The sequence below is a fragment of the Sylvia atricapilla genome, chromosome 13 (assembly GCF_009819655.1).
Source record: "Sylvia atricapilla isolate bSylAtr1 chromosome 13, bSylAtr1.pri, whole genome shotgun sequence".
NCBI classification, from domain to species: Eukaryota; Metazoa; Chordata; class Aves; order Passeriformes; family Sylviidae; genus Sylvia; species Sylvia atricapilla.
Genome location: NC_089152.1, coordinates 12446856 through 12463563, shown reverse-complemented (window position 1 = coordinate 12463563; position 16708 = coordinate 12446856). Strand labels below are relative to the sequence as shown.

At 40.5% G+C, this 16708-nt stretch overlaps 1 long non-coding RNA gene across 1 annotated transcript in view; it reads right to left on the bottom strand.

The window, feature by feature from the left end:
- The window catches only part of LOC136367092 (uncharacterized), a 195987-nt gene extending 181721 nt beyond the window's left edge, over window positions 1-14266 (bottom strand). Inside the window, exon 1 of the long non-coding RNA XR_010744637.1 lies at window positions 14220-14266. This is a non-coding gene — a long non-coding RNA (uncharacterized lncRNA). The remainder of the gene's footprint in view (window positions 1-14219) is intronic.
- Between the last annotated feature and the right edge of the window lie 2442 nt (window positions 14267-16708).

Below are 16708 nucleotides of genomic sequence, written 5' to 3'. Positions count from 1 at the left end.
CAGCCCAGCTCTGGCGCTCTCCTCTGTGGTGAAGCACGGTTCAGTAAAATCAGTGGAAGCATTTCCACCAGGCTCTGTGGGTTTTGGATTGTGTTTGCTCTGTGCACCGTAACTGAGAGCTGTAACAGCGTGGTGTGGATGTGTCAGTGCGTGCTCCACCATGGCACCAGGATGGGGTAGAAAGGGCTCAGTGTCATGGAATTATACAAGAATGGAGTTACTGTACATGAAACAGAGTCCTAAGTCCACCCTACACCTGGTGTGCTGCTGAGGAGACAGTGATCACTTAGTGGATTCCCCTGTTCCTCACACAAATTTAGTGGCAGGATTCAGTTCCTGGTTACAGACAGATTGCTGAAAAGGGAATTGCTACTCAAAGCCACATTCTGACCTCACTCGCCAGATTGTAAATGCAGAGTGAACTCTATGGTGAAGTCATCTGTGTTTGGAACAGCATAAATGAGAGAGAATTAGGAACTATATCATCAGAATTCAACACTTGGGGTACTTTGTGAGATAATGCATCAGGCCATTAAAATGAGTGGATAGTTTGTATGCTATCCTGAGAAAAGTCTACTTTTGATCTACTTTAAGATTATTTGTGGTGTTATGTCTTCATTGTAGATTCTAGCCCTGATGATAATAGCATTAACACCGCAGCCCCTTCTGATGTGGTGTCAGTTACGCTCTTCACTTTCATGGAGTAACACTTTGAAATTTCAAAATACTTGAAGATACTGTAACAGCCAGTGCTGCCAATATAGCATGGAACTGCTACTTCACAATTCAAGTAGTCAGCTATTGACTCGTGGCAATCTATATCTGCATTAAAATGGTGAGTTTTGGATTAATGTGGAGCTGAAAGCCCAACTGAGGCTCTTTGCTGCCAGCCTGTCTCTGTAATTGCAGCATGGATTTCACCAACCACAAAGGGCAAAATGAATGTGATCATCCCCAGCAGTCGATAGCACATTGATTTTTTTCACTCTACGATTCGCACAAATATTGAAGCTCATTTTTTAAGCAAGGAGGATTATTAATCTACATTTCTTTAAAAATAAGTCCATTTTGAAGCATGGTACCTTGCAGGGCTTATTTAATGTGCCATATGCAAATCAGATAAGCAAAACATTATTTTATTTCTTTTTAACCAAAAAGTGGCATTCCCAGCAGGCTGTGAAACCTCATCCCCACCATTGTGCTGTCATGTGTTGTATTGTTTGGTTAAGAGATTAAAGAAGGAAATGTTGGCGGGGCTCGTTCTGGTCAGCATTTTCTTAGTTTGGTTTCATTTTCACTAACCCTGAGGTTGTAAACAGACTGTGTACAACATCACCTGTGGTTCCCGAGATGAAACAATGATTCAAGACCATTTCTTCCCTAAATGGATGCAGTTAATCTGTGGTATAACAAATATGCTTTAAGTCAGGGGAAAAAAGAATGTTCCTGACAAGTAGCAGTAATGTTTCTGAGAACTCCAACATTTCTTTTCATCATTGGCATCACCTGTTTCTGGAATTATGTCTTCAACTGTGTGACTGTAAGAAAGCTGCAGTACTGAGGACTAGATAAATTTACTTCTCTACCCTCTGTGTGTACACAAATGGAGAGTGGTTGTTAAAATGTTCCAGCTGTGAAATTGGCTGCTGACCTGCATGAACAACATATATTCAGTCAGGCCTTGATAAGCTGTGGTCACTTGCATGTGAACGAGCCATATGCTGGCTATAAGTTGACTTGTTTGACTGTAGACTTTCCTGGTTCTGATTTTACCTTCCTAATTCTGCAGGTCAGAATGCAGTGAATTTCTCCAAGTCTGCATTTCCACATCACTTGAGTCCGTTGCTGGGACAACTCTGTGCTGGTTTTGGTCTATTTGTTGAAACTTTTCTCATGGGAAGGGGAACCCATGATAAGAAACATTCCAGGAGTGGGTTTAATGAAAAAGTAGCAAACGAGCACAAATTAGATTACCTTTATAAATGCCTAAGGTCAATCAGGGCTCTCCTGTTCCTTCCTTCATCCCAAGGCAATATTAATGAATGCAAAACTCCTCTTTGTCGAGGGGCAGCCTTGAATATCTAGTCTTCCTTTGGATGGATTTAATTCAAACCCCTGGTAAACCTTGAAACAAATGTAGGGTGGTAAAACAAAAAGAAAAAAAAAAAAGAAAGAAAGAAAAAAAAAAAAGAGAGAGAGACATACTATTTACCACTTTCTTTGGTCTTTTCAGAAGCACTGAATCACATGGAATCAGAATCTGAATCACACACTCCCAGAAACAAACTCTTATTCAAGGCAGTATTTCTTACTTCCCAGTTAAGATGATGAAGAACCTTTCATGAGTCAGAAATGCTCTTTTAGGTAAATGTGACTGAATAAGATGCATTTGAAGCTGAACAGGCTCCCCAATGTCATAAACTCTGCTTTTGGTTGTAACAGTTTGTCCCAGTAAATCCTCAAAGTAGAGCAGTTGCTGTGTGTCATTAGCTGTGTGTTTGCTTTCCTCAGGGTGTTTAGCTACTTTCGCTGCAGCTTTTATTGCACTTAGCACTACAATAACACCTCAAAATGCCCTACCTTCAGTTCCAGAGAGCAGTCAAATGAACAAACATTCATCACACAAAAAGATAATTCCCTGAAATAAAATACCATTCGTACTATGATCTGAAGAAGATAAAAATTCAGTTTCCTTTCCTTCTCTAAATGTAAGAATAGCCTCAAATATGGAACATTTAAGGCATGAACTGTGCTTGCTGCTTTCAGTGTGCAGAATAACGGGACTGCAGTTCTCAGCTCAAAGCCTTGTAACAAACCCTGCTGCTGCAAGTGCAGTTCCAGACCTAGTAGGTGGTGTCTGGTAGAGTTGTTCTGAGAATCTTCTCTTCTTTCTTTCATGATAGTCACCTGCCACAGAGGATGAGTTGTGATGAAAGGTAGCAAGTCATGCAGAGCCTTCCGGGCATGATAAATAATGTAGTATAGCAGGTGTATATAAAACAATCTCTTAACTGATTATATTTTGAGGTGACTACTTGATTACACTGTGAAGTCCCTTGGCTGGACTTTTTCCACTATTCTGGACACTTGGAAATAGAAGGAAATTTTCCAGAGGTACTCAAGCAGAGGTATTGTGGCCTTCCCCAAAGGCTTGCTTCTATCTACTATTTATGCTCTTTTATCTCCAGCTGTTTTTTATCTGACTTCCTGCTGTCCTGCACACATCCTCCTGCTTCCACTCTAAGTGGGGATTTCAGGTGACATAAAATCACTTCAGAGGACTGATGCTGACTGACCAACAGAAAAAATGGCCTAAGGGCATAATCTGGGAAGGCGTGGAATTAAAATAATGTGTCTGCAACATAGCAAAACAGCTCGCATATGTTTTTTTGTCTGTTCATAAAATAAATAGCAGAGATCCCCAATGTGCAGGAGCCCTTGTGTGGCCAGAGTCATTCTGAACAGTGGGGTCAGCTTTTGCAGTGTCTGTCTGTGATGCTGATGACAAGGCTGAGAATAACTTCATGTGTTTCCAGAACCATTTCTGCTGCATGGCTTTGTAGCTTTTGATGGGTGACCTTCGCTTTTGCCCATTTATCAGTTCTTTGATGATGGACAGACTTATCACAGGGTAAGAGAAGATATCTTTAGGGGAAAAGGTTATTCTGATTTCCAGCAGATTTTACCCATAATACACATTTAAAATAGTAGATTCTGACAAAGGAGGATCATGCCCCACTGGGTGGTAAAGAGCACTTGCCTATGTTTTCAGGAATGTTTTAATCCCTTGACTAATTAACTAATAGTTGTAAAATAGATGTGAATTCATTCTATTAGAATATACTTTCCAAATATAATTCAAACTGAAATAACTTTATCTGTTTGCTTTTCTATTATTTCGGGGAATTTGCAGTCACTGTCATGCTGAGTTTGTTTATGCCTTCTGGTTTTGTTTCCATCTGAGTCTCTGCATACTTGAATGTAATAGTAAAGCTTTTAAGAAAGACAGGATGGTCTTGGGGTTAGAGCACAGTAATAGGATTCTGGAGACCTCAGGTCTCAGTGTGATGCTGCCACAGCCTTCCTCTGTGATCTTAGGCAGATTACTTAGTCTTTGACTGATTCTCCTCCTCTATAAAATGCACATTAGGATATTAAGTTCTTGCAGAGTCATGTAATAAAAATATGTATTTTTTAAAAAGTACAAAGAAATGGATTTTGTAAGGGCAAAAATTCAGCACTCCACTATCCTGAAGCCATGAGGAGAAGGATGTTGAATTCTCTTCCAGAGCAGTGCTGCATAAGCTCTCAATTAAAACTGCAATGGGAGCAAAGAATACCTGCTTTATGCAGTGCTTTATGCAGATATCTGCTTTATGCAGATAGCTAATGAACTGTGGAGAAAAAACAGACCAAGAACAGTTACAGAAGTGTGCTCTGTGCAGTTTAGCTCATTTGCTCTTAGGCATATCTGCTCTGTTCTAACTAAGCTCTGAGAAGGCTGTCATCAGTTAGAATACTGAGATTAACACTGTGCAGCTTAATATAAACTGATGTATAATATCAGCTTAATATGAACAAGGGCCAAAGACTTTTGTATATAGAGCATCAGGGAAAGCACCTCCCCATTCCTTTGCAAGTGAATGAATATGTTTTCTTCATGGTTAGAGAATCTTCTTTACTTAGTTATTGATCAGCTGAGTCAAGCAAACTTGTTAACCTTACCTAATGCATTTTCACCCTTCGTTTGCTGCAGCCATAGTTTAAAATTTGTACCTAAATGAAAGGATTCTTCCTTTTTCCACCAGTGACTCCATAGTGTGCAGCTGTGGGTGGCATTGACCCCTGTTTCTTGGCTCTCTTTAAAACCACCTTAGATATTTCTCTGGAGGCAGAAGTGTCAGAAGAAGAGTACAGATTCTCCCTTGGTCCCTTTTCTAAAAGAGCAGAGAAGGCAGGACTCATTATTTTGGCACAGACTATAGTCAGAATGATGGTCCCAGATTTTACCATTGCTGAATGTTTCTTTGTACCCCTCCATGGGGCCAAGATTTACCCACAGAGAGAGATGTGAGGCCTGACCTCAACCCACTGCAAAATTGGCATCTGATTGATGCTGTCCTTTGACAGGCCCAGGAAGGAGCAGGGGAGTGCACACCCTTGGTTATTGAGGAGGCTGTGTGGGGAGGGAGAGGGAGCTGCACTGCTGACTTGCTGCTCCACACAAAGAACTGCCTCAGGTGAGAAAGGTTTGAGAGGAATGTAAAAGGTATCCAGATATCAACATAAAAGGTGTCATTCCTAAAGTGTGCAGGAATAAAAGACAAATGGTAATAGGTCATTCTGGAATCAGAATCATAATGACAGAAAGAGAGCTGGGAATGAAAGAAAGGGCAGATAAATGTCAACAGTTAGGGAGCAGAGATCATGAACTCTCTCAGATGGAAGAAAGTGCTCAGAATATTCAGCAAAAGCAAGTTCGATTGTAAAATAAACTCCATACCTTCAGTCTGACTACCTGAATAGCAATGTTTTCCAAGGTATTGTGACAGATAGATGAAGAAAAGGGAAAATCCATCAGAGATGAGAGATCCAGCCAACCCATGGAGTAAATGATAGTGGTACACAGACACGGTACTCCTCTAAGATGCTGATGGCAGATTATGTTTTGTCTCCTGAAAGAGAGGCAATGATCCTTCTCACCAAAGTACACGCTGGCAGAAAGGGGAAGAATGTAAAGAGGGAGAAGTAAGCAGCTATGGAAAAAGAAATGTGAAGCACATGGATGGAAAGAAGAGCTTGTCCTTCCCTTATGGTGCAACAACTTCCCTGCTTTGGGAGTTTATAGAGATGAACAAATGTCAATCAGCTGAGAATCCCACCTTTGAACACATGTCCTGTGCAGTGTGGATGAAAGTCATTTGCCCACAGGAAGCTGGTGCTCATCCAGAGGTGCTCATCTTGTAGTTTTTTCTTAAGTATCATTGAAGATGACCGAGAGGTTCCAGGACTGACATCACGATGAGACAGCCTAGATCAGCCAAGTGTAGGAGTCAACTGCTTCCATGACAGGTTGATGGCTTACAAATAGTGTCTGAATGCAGCTCCTCATGCACATAAATCATGGTAATTTTTGCATTAGTTGTTGAAGGTGGTGGCATTCAACTCCTGGAGGGTGTTGATTTACCAAGGGAGCCAAGCTGCTCTCCCCAGCAGGAGTTTTGAACATTCTGAAAACTGAGGGACTATAAAGTCCATGTGAGCAGCCCACACTGACATATAATCTTTTTTCTTTTTTTTTTCTTTTTTTTTTCTTTTTTTTTCCTTTTTTTTTTCTGTGAATAAAGAAGATTTTTCCAGAGATTCTTAATAGAATCCATTTGAAGCACATTAATTAAAAAAAAAAATTTAAAATCCATAATGTTCGCAGCAAATGTGCAGTATTCAACAGATAACAAATCACATTACCCCAGCTCTGAGGCTGTCCATCAGACACATTTGATATAGAAGTGGTTGGTTTGAATTGGCTTGAGAAATTAGAGGGCACAAACTTCATATCAAATGATGGGGTAGCTTTATTTGCTCTGTTTCTGTTTGTCAGCTATCACTGAACTGTCCCATTTGGACAATTGTGCCAGTTATTTTAGTCTACAAGTTGATCTTTTTGACTAAAAAATGAGTATTGCTTTCTAATTAATTAACTGTGTCTATTTGGTCATCTCTGATGTAGAACATCCTTCTTGATGTCTGATCAGATATCTGAAAATATTCAGCATAAGGGTGGGGTGGGAGGGTGAGTGGTGTTAAGGATGGGTATACAAATACTCAAAACAAGTGCATCCATGTGATTATCAAAAATTATTTTCCTTAACACAAAAATAAAATATCCCATAAACAATTCAGATGACCACACAAGATAAAATGCATGATCCAGCCAAAATTAACTCCTTTCTTAATTTGAACAACTGTTATCAAACTACTCTCTTTTGGCAGCAATTGCCCAGCTCCATCCAGAGCCTTGCAGATCACAATAATTAAAAAAAATAACCACTGGCCCAGCTGGAGAGATGATCAAATGCTTCTTGCCTTTCTGATAAACTATTTGTCACTGTTTTTCCTCTCCCACAGTGGCATTGCCTTGTCACGGGTGTAATTTTTTAGCATTTCAAAACCCTGTTGTTGATCTTCATACAGAGATTATAGATTTCTGCAGTACTTCTCCTTCATTATTTGTAATTTACATCTTTCCCCACAGTCTAAATACTGTAATAGTCCCTCTCTCAGTTTTTGTCCTGCTGTTACTTTATACTGTTCCTTTGGGACTTGCTGGTGAAATTGGTATGATTTGATTCAGATTTTTAATTACTGTAAAAGCTGTGTGGAGTGGATGAATCTCTACTAAATGTAAGGTTCAAACATTTGGGCACACAGCCGATCAGAACTCTGTGGCTGCATGACATCTGAGATGAGTTACCCCACAGCCAGGATGGAGAGCAGGTCACTCCCTGCATCCCTCTGTCCTGGGGAGGCACCGAGGTGTGCTCAGGGTGGGACCAGCTCTCTGCAGGATGAAGAGGAGGTGCTGCAGGGAGCAGGCACATGTGGAGCAGCACAGCCTTTTCCAGCTGCTCTGGAACTCCTGCCACAGGCTTAGTCTGAGCTGACTTGCAGCTCCAAAATCTGCATTTGAAAGTGTGCCTTTCCAAATAGGCCATTTTCAATGCAGGAGTTGAATAACTTTGGAATACTTTTGAATTGGTTTTGCATCTTTTTAATCTTATATCGGTAATCCCCAACTAATAAATAGAATTTTTCTGGTTGGATGTTTTTCTCTGCTGCTGTGTAGTATTTCTGAGGCTTCCTTCTGCCCAGAGAGGGCTTCAGGGTTAATTTATATCCATTTAGCTAACTGGTGCAATTTTAGTGCTTGCTCTCTTTTATGTCAGACTAAGACTGATTATGCAAATTTAGTTCATGCTTGTAAATTCATCAACACAAATTAAACCAATGCCTGAACACTCTCATGGAAAAGTTGCTCCAATTTAATCAAATCAGTATCAAACAACACTTTCCGTGCCTTTGTGTACAGGCCAGGCCTTAAAGGCTTTAGGTCACCTACCAAAAATTGAACAAATCACTAGCTGAACCCTTAAATTCTTTGGGAGAAGCTCCCTCTTTTGCAAAGTGAATTCTACAGTACCAAGTACAGCAGGAGACTCTTCACACACTACCTCACTGCAAATCCTATATAGCAATGTAAACATTCAATTTATAAGTACATAGAAGCTGTGCCAATTATTATGGCAGTTATATAGCATCTTAATTAGGTTTCTTGGTTTAGGGGGGCTTGTCTTTAGAGGGGCTTGTAAGAAAATCAGATTCAGGCAGTGGAACTGATTTCTAAAATCATCTACAAATAAATTCATCCCTGGGCTAAAAGCCAAACTGAGCCTCCAGATGCATGTGAATGCAGCTCCCATTTTCCTAAGAAGAAATACCTGTGTTCATCGAAGAACAGAATTTTTCTGTTCCAGAAGCCTGGCAGAAGTTTCAAGGGGAATGAGGAAAATAGTATTTATAAAAGTAGGCATCATTGCGAAGAGAGCTCACACTCCTGTGATTTCAAAAGTTGATCCTGAATACTTATCAGCAGGTGAGGCACAGAGTGCTTAACTTCTCACCATCAAAGAAGAGTTCTAGCAGAATTTCATAGTGAATTAGGGAGAGAGATAAAGCAGCTTAGGGCCTCACACTGTTTTCCTTGTTCTAATGAACTTCTTTGTTGATGATGAGAAGTTACTTTTTCCATGTTCCTTCCTGTTGTCACAGATCCAGCAGTGCTGCCACAAGGTTTCATCCAAACAAAATAATTGGTACAATTCTTTTTTGGTATTTTATTGTTTTATTATTTAATGCATCCTTCTTTCTCCTCTGTCCCTTCCCTTGCTGAAGACAGAGAAACGGAGGACTTCAACCCTGAGGGGGTGAGAAATAAGAAAGCACAAAAAGATTCCCCATATGAATTCATTTTAAGAATCTCATGTTCTTTCAACACAGTTCATTATTTTTTTAGGACATTCGTGCCTTCTCAGTGTTAACAGCACTGACAGTGAGAAGGTATTTGCAACCTCCACCCACCCTGTAGGTGGAAGGAGACAACTTTCAATTGAATTAAAACAAGTTGCATAAAGTGTTCAGTGTCCCATAAGCACTCCGACCCAATACTTGACCTTGGCTGCAAAATTAAACCCACACTGTAGTGGCAGTAGTAGCGTTGTGAACACAAATCAAAATGCTTTTTAGTGTACTGCTCACAGCGTTTCTTGGTTTTGTCTTTTTTTTTAAAAAATGTATTGGTTCTTCCAAAATTACCTGCAGCTGAAAAATAAACCAAGAAAGGCTTAAACAAACAACTGTTTCTGAAGAAGAGAATGCCCTGGGACCCCTACAGTGAGGGCAGAACTTATATTGCAAATTATGCTTTGATATATTGCTAGATATGGCAAGATGCCATATATTAATTCTATTTTAATTAATGCAGTTATATTGTTTGACATCTACTGAAATATATATAATCACTTCATAATAAATTGTCAGGTGATTTATGTTACCATTTAGCTCTTCAAAACATCCATTTGGTTGCCAACCTCCCAGGCTGGATGTGTGAAACTCAGCATTAAAAGATATTTTCTCTATTTTCTTCCTTCCCTTTTGAATGTCTCCCTCCTCGACCAGGAATTCAATTTTATTAAATCAGCTGTGAGATTCCTGTGCTTATAATACAACTACTTATTCAATGGTGTTTTGTCTTGATGAGAAATTAATGTTATATTCCTGGCCAGCAGGAACCCAAGTGCGGCAGGTCACCATTACAGTAACTGCAGGAAAAAAATTAAAAAGATGGGCTGGCTTTATACATTGCTCAAACTAAGTGTCTGCACTGAGATTACTGGGAGGGATTTAGGAAAAGGGTGTCAGAGAAGAGGGTATAAGAAGTGGAAAAAAACCCTTCTTGGTGTCATCCAAAATTATAAAGTGCCCCTGAAATTCTGAAGGGTCAAGGCACATAGATGGAAGCCATCAAACCTATCCATGTATTCCTAAGAAGGATACATAGGCTAAGAACTGGAGAAAAGAGCCATGAAATGTGACAGGATAGTTAAATAGCTCAAACTTCCACTGTTCAAGTTATTCCTGGGACTTCCTGGCATTTCTGGGTAGGATTCCTGAGACAGGCAACCTTTGTTGGCATGGTAATTTAGAAGACATATCCTAAGTTTCAAGAGGGAAAAAAATTTCCATGAAGTCAAAGGTAGTATCAGGGTTCTGCTATCTAGTAGCAATCTACTAGAAAAAGCTCCACGGTAGGTACCGGTTTCACAGCCATGAGAACATAAAATGAGCCAGTTTTCTGTGAATAACCCTGGTTTCTATACCCTTTGTGATGAAACTTCCATCCCATGATACTGAATTGTTTCTCCATTGTTTTCCCATGCTGTCTGAACAAGAGTTCAATGCTACTGTTTCAACTGATGGAAAACGTTTTGATTGGGACTTGGATTTGAAGGAAAACTGTGTTTTTCTAAGAAGTATTTTCTTAGAGGTAAGCATTTTAGATTTTCCTTCAGGATGTCTGGTTCAACATCTGCAGCAGTCATTTGTTTTAAACACTGTTTCAAGTCAAAACTTCCCTTTGAGAACTGGCTTGTCTGGGAACTGGTAATATAACCTTCTATCTACGCAGATGATAGTGCTTAAATGTTATAAACATTTAACAGTTTCTTTCACTGTGTGACATGGCTGCTCTGAGCACGGGTCTCTTCCCAGTAATACGTGCTTTTGGGGGAGTTCATCATTGTTCTGTGTCTGGGATTTTTGAAAGAGTGTAACATGCTACAGCTCCAAGAACATCTGGGCTGGAAAAAGAATGCCCAAACAATCCCAGCAAGACCTCAATATTGCTGCTCCTACAACTTTCTGATCTGGAGCAGCCACGGTATTGGATTCAGGGTTGGGGTAGGGCTAGGTTTAGGGTGAGGTTAGGATTAGTGTTGGGGTTGAGAGAGTCAAATATTGGTTTTACCCAGGCTTCTTCCCCCAGATTTTTCTTCTGATAGCCTCATGGTAGCTGGAGTATGTATGATTAGGAAGTGATGCCGTGAAATGGGAACTCTTTTGGCTTAGTGCTGTCTGCTGATTGAGGTGAACCAATACACAGTAAGTGGAAAAGATTGAAAATTTGCTTCTAAAATGCACTGTGCTCCCAACCAAAACCTTGGCATAAATGCAAACAGAGTGAACTGGGGAAACAAGGAGTATCTCTGGTTTTGCATCAGTAGATTAAATTAGAACCTACATTATTTTCTTTTGAGCCTCTTTTGTTGCCTGTTAGTGCCCCTGCTAGTTTAGCTTCCCTTCCCAGCTCTAGTCATTATTGGTTTTCCACTGGTCTGATTCCACAGCTGTGAACCTTTAGAAAGCACTGGAAAACAGTATGCCACAGCTGGTTAAAATGACAGGTGCTATTTCTTCATTTTCTATTTTATCATTGCTATTTTCTTTCCACGAAAAAATTCCAAACCTACTTTGTTACAATACGTGTAGTATATTTAAAAGAAAAGTTTTAATTTTTCACTTATTACTTTAGGACATTTAGTGGAAAAGTGCCTTCCTTATATCTATCTAGTGAATGTGTCATTGTCAGCTTTGATTGTAGAGATATTGGGACTCTGACCTTCAACGACATTGCTAGCAAATTTTGACTGACAGCACGCAACACCGCAAACCTCTGCTGCACATGCTCATTCTCCTAGGAAAAATCTTTTCTTTTTAACCGTGTTCTTATGCTACTGACTGTAGACTGTCTCAGATGTTAAAATACAAGGTAAACCCAGCAATCTCTAATTGCACTTATCAAATGCGATCTGGAAAGTCATTTGCAGTTCTTGTGTAACCAGTTACATCTTCTGTGGTAGATTTTAGTGAGCGCGTAAAAGCTATCCACAATCTAAAAATCAAGAAAATGTATCAATAATGTCTGAGTACGAGTGCTGATACCATGTAGTGTGACCAGTGCTCACGTTTACTTGCTTGTGCTCATGCTTTCCTGTGAGGAAGGAACGTTTTCTTTCACAAAACCATTGTATATGAATGTGTGTTGAATACGTGGCTGAGGCATTCACAGCCTCCGAGGGCTGTCTGTAAGTCAAAATGCACTTGGTGTGGGCAGCTCTACAAGCAGTTTCAAGCAGCCAAAAACCCGACAGATTTCGCCTTCCAATCATAGAATCATTTTGGTTGTAAAAGACCTGTCAGACCATCAAGTCCAATCTAATGTCCCCAGAGGAACAGTGTTTAGTTTGCTAACATCTCACTACAGCAGCCATGCCTAGGAAGGCATAGCTTCCCAAAAGCTTCTCCTTGTGCAGGGTTTTTGCAGGCTACACCCTGCCCAGTAGGTTGGGAAGCACAGCAGCAGCGTGTGCCCTCTGTGGCTCAGTGGCCCTGGTTTCCATTTGGGGCAGTTCAGCAGCTCTCTGCTGCTCTCAGCTTGTGCCAAGTACAACACAGGCTCTGCTCACAGGCTCCCTGCTGCAGGCTGCCTGCTCCCCAGGACAGGGCCTGAGGCTGGCACACTGGTGCTAACAACAGACCATCCTTGCACTTCTCACACCTAGAGCAGCACAAACCCTGCCCAAAACTCTTCCTCACTGGCAAAACAGATATCCAGGCCACTGCCTCCACAGGCACACCGCTGGCAGTAGGGCACTCCTGCCTCTGTCCTGCCTCTGTCCTGCTCTGTCCTGCCCCGTGTCCTGCCCTGTGTCCTGCCCCGTGTCCTGCCCTGTGTCCTAGGCTGTCCCTGACTGCCAAGGGGACACTGACCAAGGCAAAAGTCATGGCACTGGGCCCTGGCAAGCTCAGCCCTGTGGAAGCAGCACACACGCTCTTACACCAGCCCAGATTGGAAGAAGAGAATTAGAGCCCCTAAGGATTCCCTCAGTACAAGTTGCATCCTACCACAGCCACAGTGAGACCCCCAGGCCTTGTGCAGATGCAGCCTGCAGCCCCTCCCTGCTGCCCCTCTTCCAGCCAAAGCATTTCACTAGGGGATCCAAATATGCCTCTTCTTTTCCAGGTCTCCCTCAATCCCTGTCTCCTTGTCTTAAAAATATGCAAAACATTTTAACTGTGTATTCAGTTTTATTTTTATTGATATTATATGAATAACACCTCTCACCCTTGACACCTGTGACTAGGTTTTTATTAAAACTTTCAGGTTGTGGCTCTTTCATATAATTTTAATGCATTTTAAATTGTTTCTGGAATTTTGTATCCTTGAAGAGAGTAAGGAGATTTATAAATAAAATTATTTTTAGCACACTATAAAAGAAACTGTAACATTAATGCTGCAGTGATAAGATAAAGCATGTGTGGAATCCCTTTTCCTACACGACATGTGCTTCAAAAAATTCTTCTTATATGCAGTATCACAAACGAGTTAGACTTACCCAGAATACTATTCCCAGTATCAATCAATAGACTATGAACACATTAGTATATTAGCAGTTTATGACAGTATTTATGATCATATAGTACAATAATGGAATACAGTGTCCTCTGAGGTACCGGACAGTCATATTGTCCGGCCTGGTGTGAGCCTCCATGTCCAGCTCCTGTGGTTTCCCAGGCAAAGCAAACAGCTTTTGCAGGTACTGATTGTTTTTGCAGTGGCAGTACTCTGTGCAAAGGTCTCTGATACAGTATGTTTGAACAATCGTTGCTGTATCTTATCTATTCTAGGTAACAAAGAGATTCAAATTTAGGGGCACAACTGCTAAACAGAATAGTGTCCGCTGTGTCCAGTTGCTTGAATTTTTTTAAGTAATTTTCAGAGCCAGAAAATGCCCAGTAACTCATTCCTTTAGTCTTGACAGTACTTCCTTTGACAGTGTATGTTCCAGTCCTGCAAAGACTTAATAAGGCTCTTACTGAAATTGCTTCTGTGGTGAGCAACGGAAGAAAGGAAAATGTAAAATTTGTTAATGGGTATGTTTCTGTCATGGAAAGGGGCTTTATTATATGTCACCTGGGGATCCCTGTATGGCTATCTAATGAAGACTTACTGAAAATGGAGATAGATTATGCAATATTGATAGGATTCTTCTACCCATAGAAAAAATGCCTTTTCCAGCTGTTGCCTTCGTATGCACAACAACAAAAAAAAAAAAAAAAAAAAAAAAAAAAAAAAAAAAAAGGGGGGGGGGGGCGGGGAACAAAACAACAAATCAGCAACACAACCCACCAGAAAACAACAAGTGTGAAAGTAAGCAAAGTAAGCACACAGAAATGCATGGTAGCAAGTGGCAGAGAAGGAAGTCCAGTCCGTGGTTGCAACTGTTGTGTGATGTGTCATGCAGAGAAGTGCACAGGAATGAGACAGGACAATATTCAGGCATACCTCTGTTCTTGGAAGTACAAGAGAGTGCAAGAAAAGACAGTCTAAATATTTGTTTGGAATGTGGAGCAAAGTCAAATTCAAGAACACAGCACTGCTGGCAAAAATAAAACCTAAAATAAAACTGACACCACAGATTTGGAGGATTTGCTGCCAGAGCTAGAAACCATCCAGAATGCAGGAAGCTGGTTTGTGATGGGAAATGCATTTTGTCTGAGAGAGCCCTCCAGGATGTATCCAGCCACAAAGAAGATGGAGAACTGACATTGCTCACTGCATGAGCATTTACTTGTCATCCACAAGGTCACAGTACTCTTTATTCAAATCCTTCCTGGAAAGCTCCTTTTGCTTCACTGCCTCTGAGAAGGTAATGCCAGGGGAGAGGAAAATACCCCTCCTCACTTCTCCCTGCCCCCACAACAGGCTGCAGCAAAATAAACTTTCACAAGAATTAGCCCTGTACCTGCGCATGCTTGATGCCTACAGCAAAGGGAAGCTTCTCTTTTTCTTCCCTGTCCCTCCTCAAGCAGGCATGCTAAAAGCACCTGGTGAACTGAAAGAGGGAGGCTGCTTCTGAAGAAATAGCAAAACAAAGACCATTTGGCCTTTAAAGAATTTGGCCCAAAAGTCCTGAGACTTCTGACCCATTGCAGAGATTCACTTCAAATGGAGAATGAAACCCTCCAGTTAGGTCAGTATCTACAGAAACATTGTCCAAGCTGCTGAGCAATGAAATCCACAGGTTGTTGGAGGGGCAGTGGGGATGGTGAGGGAAGGGGCACTCAGAGCTATAGAAAGTGCTTCAGGTAGTTGTGGTCAAGTCAATCCTGGACCAAAGGATTGTTTCTGCCTTTATAAAGAAGTTAAGGGACAACAAACCCAGTGCCCTCCAAGGACAGATTGGTATTGCAGTAACTTAGGACTTCTTTAGAGTTACCTTATGAATATTTTAGATACCTAATGAATTTGATTTTTTCCAAGAAGTCTAGAAATCATCAAAATTGTACTTGAATCTATGCACCTATTTGCAGCACTCATTGGCCAGATAGTATTCAGGGAGCTTGCTAAGTGTCCTCATTTGATGTTTGCAGCTGCAGCATGCCAGACTTGCCTGAAAAGTGTGGTTTAATAGTTTTAGTCAGATACACTTTATACAAGTACAGGAAAAGCTTTTCTTCAGAGGAGAATGATTTTCCCTTCCCACCTCCATTTTCTCTTTGTCTCTGCTCACAAGGGCTCCACAGGATCTGGAAGAGCAGGACTCACTGTGACTTAGACATACGGTGTAGGTACAAGAACTTGTCTAATGACACCTTCCAAAAATTTTCTAGGACAATAACATTTCCCTTTATGTATTTATATACACGTATTATATAGAAAGCTTCAAGGTCAAAAAAAGGCTTAACATATTGAATACATCTACATGAAGAATAGAAAAAAATTAGTATTTTCACTATGTGGTAAAAATTATTTTTCTCAATAAAATCATAATTTCATTATAGTTTATTTTAAATTTGTTCAGAAATAAGTTAGCAGCAATTCAACCAGGACTCTTGAGTATTTAGACAAAAAATATTTGTTCACAACAACCAATTTCTTTTTTAGCATGAAAATGATTTTCAATATCAACACCAGATACATCCAAGTATATTCTATAACAGCGCCATGATATGAATCATTTTTTCTACTTTTTTCTTCATTTGTTTATTACTCAGTGTGTATCAGTCTTTTGGACCCTGAATGATTGAAATCCATGGCATACATGTCAGACTTTTTTCAAAGCTCATAAATGATCAATATATCTTTGAGAGGGAATCTGATTTCTGATACATTTATGTTAATAAGAATGGAAACATAGGCCACTGGAAATTGAGAGATAAATCAATAGAGAGGCTGGACCTTCAAGAAGTTTGGTGTACAATAAAATAGACAGCAAAATATGCTTGCTGCTTGTCTGCAGAGCTTGGAGTGACTACAGCTGACCAACAAGGTAAATCAAATCTGCTGCCAATACATTCTTCTGCTGTCCAGATAAAACAGCGGACTAAGCCGGTGAACTTTCACCCTTCACCCGAGCTCTCTAAGCCAAAGTACAGATTAAAAAAAATCAATAACCCCAATCGATGGGAAAATATTTTTAGTCTCTAACTGAACGATATGTTTTGACAAGGCCAAAGAGGCGCACGAAAGAATGGGAAAAGATAAAAGACAGAAAATTAGGATATTGTTTTATTGGTTGAAGTAGGATCA